At 43.8% G+C, this 7500-nt stretch overlaps 1 protein-coding gene across 1 annotated transcript in view; it reads right to left on the reverse strand.

Annotated features, from left to right (window-relative positions):
• The window catches only part of ltb4r2b (leukotriene B4 receptor 2b), an 11571-nt gene extending 9253 nt beyond the window's left edge, over positions 1 to 2318 (reverse strand). Inside the window, exon 1 of the mRNA XM_030364530.1 lies at positions 2100 to 2318. The gene's annotated coding sequence lies outside the window, so the exon portion shown is untranslated. The remainder of the gene's footprint in view (positions 1 to 2099) is intronic.
• Positions 2319 to 7500: the final 5182 nt, after the last annotated feature.

Here is a 7500-nt window from a genome sequence, read left to right on the forward strand (position 1 = left end):
CTCATAATTATGAGATAATTATCTCGTAATTATGAGATAACTGGTGTTCTGACCATCAGTAGTGTTGCCAGATTGGGCGGTTTCCCACCCAATTGAGCTGCTTAGGATGGCCGTCTGCGGGTAAAAATGGGTAAAAAGGGTATTTGGGTGGGTTTTTCTGCAGATTTCTGGCCATAGAAAGCAATAGAATTTAGTTAAAATTGGGCGGGATTGGGTGCTTCCAGGTGGATTTTGAGCATTTTTGGGCTGGACATCATCAGTCTCACCTGGCAACCGTGCAGTTGCACTAGTCCCAGGCTTGCTGAGGGTTGCTTTCGTGATATAGAGGTACGTGCGTATGTCACGCAGCTAAAATGTTGCTTGACCATTTTGTGTCAAAAATTGTCCTACGTACGCAGCTACGCGCCTGTGGCTGCGCTGGATTTAGGAGTCCCAGGAAGGAAACCCAAACGCCGCCGTGTTTGGGTGCATGATAGAGCTTGGATCGGGTTAGATTAAATAATCTCGGATATAAATAACAATAATCGGGTTAAATAACTTCACATGGTGTGTCTGGTGTGTTTCCAGCATTCGTAGTGTTGATCAGCAGAGAAATAGTCCGCCAAGACGTTGAGGTTGCTTAGCAACCAGAGACTCTGTCCATGCAAGTGAACGGAGCGTTCCCTCTTCGTCATAACTATCAAACCAAACGTCCTTCACATTCACCGAGCGAACATTATGAAAGTAAAATGCACATTTCTCGCTAAAAATGTTTCCATAAACGCATTTAATGGCGTAACTATGTTACTATTTCCACCCAGAATAAAGAAAGATGTCGGCCGTATGCTTCTGTGCAAGCGTCACTACTCTACTATCTCATAATTACGAGATAGTATCTCATAATTATGAGATAATTATCTCATAATTATGAGATAACCTGGTGAAATTTTTATTATTGAGTGAATGCAATGAGCCATCGTATGAATGTAAACAGATTGATTTGTTGTCGAGTTGCAGCAAATTCATCTGTGTCTGGTGTCGGTCTGATTACGCACAGTAGGCTGTGGTTCAGACGTCATCACTTCAGCACCCTTGGTTTATTCTCCATGACATCCACATATCAGAGTATCAACATTGAGTCAACATTGAGATTCACACTTAAAGCCCACTGCTTGACGAGTGTTGAGGAATGTATTAATCTGTCAACAGTTATGGTCTCATCCGTCTCTATTGCTCAAGAGGAGTTGATCAAACGATGTACGTGGAGTCACCTTCATCGATGTTCTCATCCTTCTTGCATAAACTAATTGATCAATGGAACTACGCAGTGGATGGTATGAGCACCAAATGGCCCTTCATCTGTCTTACAGTCCAACAGGACTGTGCCGATCTTACCCAGGTATTACACCCTCAACCTAGATTCGATTTATTTCCATTCAAATACATTTAGCCTAACCTCTTGAGATGACAAAATATGTACGCAATTCCACTGCATCAATTAGGATTAAAGGTTTACTTGATGTGTGTTTCACAATCTTCAGAATGCACGAAAATAGTCAAAATATTAGCTAAACCGTTTAATACAGAGGCAAGGCAAGTCTTGTTATCTAGCCTATCTCTCATCTAGTGGTTTAATTCATGAAATAATTCATTGTTCATAAAGATACCAATTATTTTTAAATGAATATTTCCCATTAATACTTTTTAAATTTGAAGATTGCTAACTATTCAAGCCCAAAGTCTAACAGTTGAAATTTATTTTTAATGTCCCAAAAGCATATAGATTTAAGGAGAAACACACAAAAAGACTCTGCTTAGTAGGCTACCTACTGCAGTATGCAACAGGTGCTGGGTGCACGGGCAAACATTGCCAAGAACACACGACAAGACGTGCCACTACAATGCTTCTGATCATAACTATGTTGCCACGGTACATAAAAATTGATCGGTGGTCGACGCATTGAAAGTCCCCAAACACATGACATCATTAGCGCTGTTAAGTGCTTTTTGTTTAGGCAAACCCAATCCATGTAGCCTACAACACAAGTAAGGATTGTAGCCGAGATTTCTAAGCAAGCAAACTGGTTAAAATAATAGAAAGAATGTAATATATAGCCTACCTTGGTGACGGTTGGCTGAGGACTCCAAACTTTCCTTGTTTCGTATCTCGGAAGGTGTTTTATCCAGATGTGGGAGGAAGCTGTTCTCTGTCGTTTCACAACACCCCCTCAGCAAGCTCAGTCAAATTGTGATTCATGTCCGCCCCAACAAGATCTATCTTGTTGAGAGAATTGAGAGGTGCGCCTGCCTTTCTCTGGAGATGACTCTCTCTCCTCTCTTTTTCTTCTCTCTCTCTTTCTCTAACTCACTTCCCCCTCCCCCCCCCCCCCTCTCTCTCTCTCTTGCTCTCTCTTTCTCACACACGCTATTCTATTATGCAGAAGTCTGATTTGCAGAACTTCAACTGCGGTGATCTAATACTACTCTACTGCGTTAACGTCATCTATTGTGAATAAAAATGTGGTGGAAAATCTATAAACAAAGGCGCATTTCCTACATAAACTTTTCCATCATCCCTAAAAGGAAAAGATTGAGTTTGTATCCCCAGGGCACATATTATGTATAATGTAGCTGGTATTGTGTAAACAAATGCTTATCAGGATGCTGAATAAAGAACACACAAACAATCAGGGCACACAAACAAATACTCACACACACACACACACACACACACACACCCACACCCCCCCCCCCCCCCCCCCCCCCACACACACACACACACACACACACACCCCCCCCCACACACACACACACACACACACACACACACACACACACACACACACACACACACACACACACACACACACACACACACACACACACACACACACACACACACACACACAAACACAAACACACAAACACACTCTCTATGTGCACTAAACCACAGGAAACTAGTGAAGATAATAGGCCTACACACTATCCCTGAACCCTTTTGCATACATGCATAAGAAGAACATTTTCTAAGCAGGCCACAGTAACGGATCTATACGATAAAAACACAGCATGTCCACATTTCCCTCATATTATGTATCTTCAAAGGGGGTAAGACTGTATTGAAATGCTGGGTGAAACTATATTCAGGGCTCAAGAGGACACTATGCATACATTAAAATAGGTTTATTGTCAACAACGAAAGCTTTTTTGCATTCAGAAGTCTCATCTGTCCTAGACGCAATATCTCATAAAGAAATTGCCCTGACGGTCTTCACTGGGTACCTGCGGCTTCTCCAATCCCACTGAAGTCACTGGTAATGCCGGGCGTACAGCTCATGGCTCCAGCCCACCCTACAACCAGGACATGGTCAAACCCTGCGCCTCAGTCCAATCACCTCACTCCATGAGACCATGGAACGACCTGCTACCAAAGCAGGGGCTTCCCAGTATCTCAGTTGTTGGCAGTCATGGCTCCACGACGTTGGAACAGGCTGTGACACCAGCACAGCTGATATCCTGCCCATCTCTTATCGCTGTCGGGACACTCACCTGTTCAGACTGATGCTACGTTCTAAAAGTGAGCCTCGTTCCATAATGATGCATTTCATGTTTTTGCATGATTCTAGCACTGTGCAGGTTTGGTCCACATTGAGGACTGCACTTATTGGGAGACGCTCAAGACAAAAGCGTCTCCTTAAAGTTGAGTATTGTATTCACTTTTTGTTAGACGGTGGTTTCGCGTAACGCTGTTTCCCCCCCACCCTGCCGGAGCCCGGTCCCTGACCCTCACTGTTAGTTGGAGACACCTCTTCCCCGCCCCCACGCCCCTCTCGGTCTCATCCCTTCCTTTGGCCCCTAGTTGATAAATATGTTTCACCTTCACCCTGTCCTCATCCTCCCCCTGCCAGACGGCCTCGTAGTCTAACCCCCTTTTGTTCTTAAAGCAATCGATCAACAGAGCCACCGAGAGGTTGGTATCAGCAACCGACGGCCCACTCGCCTCGCCGCCCAACAACAGATCTCCCAGAGACCAACAGCCCCCCCCCCCCCCCCCCCCCACATTACTTGATGGCCCTGTCCCCCCCACTTTTAGTTGATTTAATGAACCCCCGCAGACCAACAGTTCGGGAGCCCATCTTGCCCAGGTTTCACACCAAGACAGTGATAGGAATTAGTTGGTTACATCTTTTTGTATCGTAACAGGGGATGTTAATGAGTCGAGGTGATTAGAGCCACACCCTTCCTATGTGTTTTGTGATGAGTTAAGATAAGATAAGATAACAACTTTATTAAATCCCCTGAGGGGAAATTCCTTCATTGCTACAGCCCAGCGGCAGTGGAAGGCGCAGGATACAGGGCGAACAATGCCGACGGTCTAACAATATAAATTACAAATTATAAAGTCTAAAGTGTCAATTATAAAGTGGCCTTGGATACTTTCAACTGAATTTGAACAAATTTATTAATTTGGCGTGCAGGTCATTTAATCCACACTTTAATCCAAACAGACACACATTCCTATACCTCAAACCTCAAGTTGGAATTGACACATGTGAATTACAGTGTGGAAATATAAACACACACACACACACACACGCACACACACACACGCACACACACAAACTCAGCCACGAGCTTTCACTAGTTCATTGACCTCCTGGCAGCGAAAGAGTTCCAAGTATAATCAATTTGCGATCCATCTTTCGGTGTCTTCGTGCGTTTGCATCCGTTGACTTGACTCGGAGAACACGCCGAGACGCAGACGGGAACCGGCAAGTGTAGAAACAGAAACCCGTCCGTCTTTACGATAGACCCCTAGCCGGAGCCATGTTACTTTCTCTGCGGCCAACAGCCTTGTTGTGAGTAGCAGCACAGACCTACTTTACCGGATAATAACCTTTTAATCGTGTAAACATTTGTTTTGGGTTCTGTCCTTTTGTGTGTGCGTGTTGGCGGGTGTGTTTAATTGTATTGTCTGTGTGGCTTTAAACGGTAGGCCTACAAAAATCCATGTGTTCTTGCATTACCGTACAGAAGGCCTACAGTTATTTAGAAGACGCTTTTGTCTTAAGCGATTCATGTGAGGCTGACAATTTCAATATGTTGAAACATGGATTTAGTCTTAAATCTTGAAGACAGCCTCTCAAAATGTAACGCACAAAGAGCCTCATCCCAAAGAATACGGCATGGATTATGAGCATAGACGAGGACAATAGTTTCACCTCATGGGATACAATACAGCAATTTAAAAGGTTTATTTACAATAAGTGTACATTCATTTACTAACATTAGTCAATACAGAAATAAGCATTATAATATATTAGTATAGGGGTTGGGTTTGGTGGTTTAGGCTTCACCCAACCCTATAGGCCTAAATAATGTATACATGCATATTTTATAAGGTATGCATGTATACATTATTTTTAGAGTGTAACATGAAGACCATTACCTTAACATGAAGACAATTATTAAATGATAATTAGACCAATAGTAAACTGATAATGGACTGACGAATGGATGCTTATTAATGGTTAATTGATGTAGCCTACTCTTATTGTAAAGAGTTTCCCAGACATTTTTTAAAAGCTGTCATCTCTTAGCAATTCTCTTTATCATCTTCTCATCCTCTCAGAGAGAGACTCCTACAAATTGTTAATCGATAAAACATTGTGTAAAATGAGCTACATCCTTATGTACTCTCGGAAATGAGGATGCTTTGGCTTGCGGTTCACTTGGAGATGGGGTAAAGGTTGGGAGGAAGTTGGAACCTTCCAGAACATCTGTGGTCCGTGGTTTCCAACAGAATTTTTCCTTCTCTTCTTTCACCTTCTCCTCGTCTTCCCTTGTCAGCATTCCCCATGTGAGGGTGCCACACCCTCAAATGCCCCCTGCCAATCCCATGATGTCAGCGCTTGGCTTTTGGTTGCGCGAAAAGGTGAAACTCAAAGAAAAAAAAGGTTGATATTCCAAGGTTGCATCTTGGAATATCAAACATCTTCATATATTATTCAATAATAAATTAATCTTAAGTTACAACACATCAATTATTGATGCCGCCGCCAATAAAGTGATGTTTTTACTGTGTGTGTTTGTTTGTTTGTTTGTGTGTGTGTGTGTGTGTGTGTGTGTGTGTGTGTGTGTGTGTGTGTGTGTGTGTGTGTGTGTGTGTGTGTGTGTGTGCGTGCAGGGCCGACGGACTGCGGGGACAAAGGGGACAGTTGTGGGGGGGCCCAAGGCAGAGGGGGGGCCCATGAAAAAAAAAAAAGCGTCTTATCGGCCACGTCTCCCCAGGATTTGGGGGGGGGGGGGGCCAGGATTTGGTGCTACGGCCCTGTGTGTGTGTGTGTGTGTGTGTGTGTGTGTGTGTGTGTGTGTGTGTGTGTGTGTGTGTGTGTGTGTGTGTGTGTGTGTTTGTGTGCGTCTCTCCCTCTCTGAACAGGATATTTTGAATAATAATGCATGGTTTGCATCAAATGGGGCTGATTGTTGGTCATTGGCCAAGGAAGAAGTTCACTTTTCACGCCAATTGGCCCAAAGGCACATGGCTGCGGGTGTGGCATTTTTGTGTTTCTGTGTTTCCGGGGAACACAGACACGCTCAGACCGCTGGGAATGCTTAAATCAAATTTGGTGGAAAAGTCAACCAGACGTTGAGCATTGCGAGTCTGAATCCTTTTTTAACCCGAATAATGTTACAATCGAATGAAAACGAAATACAAACCAAACACTCACGCTAGCCTGCCTCTGAGTCACCATGGCATTAAAGTAGACCACAAAGGAGAACCCTGGGGCAACATTCTTCCTGCACTGTGGAAAAAAAAAAGTGTTATCCGAACGAAGGCCAGTGCCTTGTGCTTTGACCACAAGATGGCAGCACATCTACAGGACGCGCCAAACCCTCTACTCAAGTCTGAGATTTCTGCGGATTTGCCAGCTTGTGACTCCCTTTATCTATCCGTGTGAAGAACAACTATATTACAACTAAATATTACCACACATCAAACCAAGTACCCCTTGGTTGTATAGCGCCTACAGGATTCAAGCTTTAATACGATAGAAAGGGAATCTGACCTCCACATCAAAGATTATACAACTAAATATAGAGAAACCAAATAAATAAGGAAAGATACCGATTTGAGAAAAAGACAAAACATAAAGTAAATATTTGTGATACAGAGAAATATGTCTTAAAGGGAAATCGGCTATCCGTATACATTCATCATACAATACTTCATTGTCAATTGTCAAAGAATCCTTGGTTTTCATTAAAACAAAAAGGCAACACAAGCCAACAAATTCATTCTTGACTTTCCCACGAAATATCGATCACGAAATCTGTGTGCAAACCCAGCGGAAGCACGCAGGCATCAGCTCAGCACAGCAGCATTCCGTTGCCCTGGGAGACGGAGGCACTTCCTGCCCTGCGTGTGCGTCGGGTCTGGCCGCTGTATGGGTGTGGGAGAGGAGCTCGTGAGTGGCCCTTTATTGTTATGACAAGGCCCCAGCAGATCCGCGGTGGCCA

This window comes from Gadus morhua, chromosome 8, assembly GCF_902167405.1.
Source record: "Gadus morhua chromosome 8, gadMor3.0, whole genome shotgun sequence".
Classification (NCBI taxonomy): Eukaryota; Metazoa; Chordata; class Actinopteri; order Gadiformes; family Gadidae; genus Gadus; species Gadus morhua.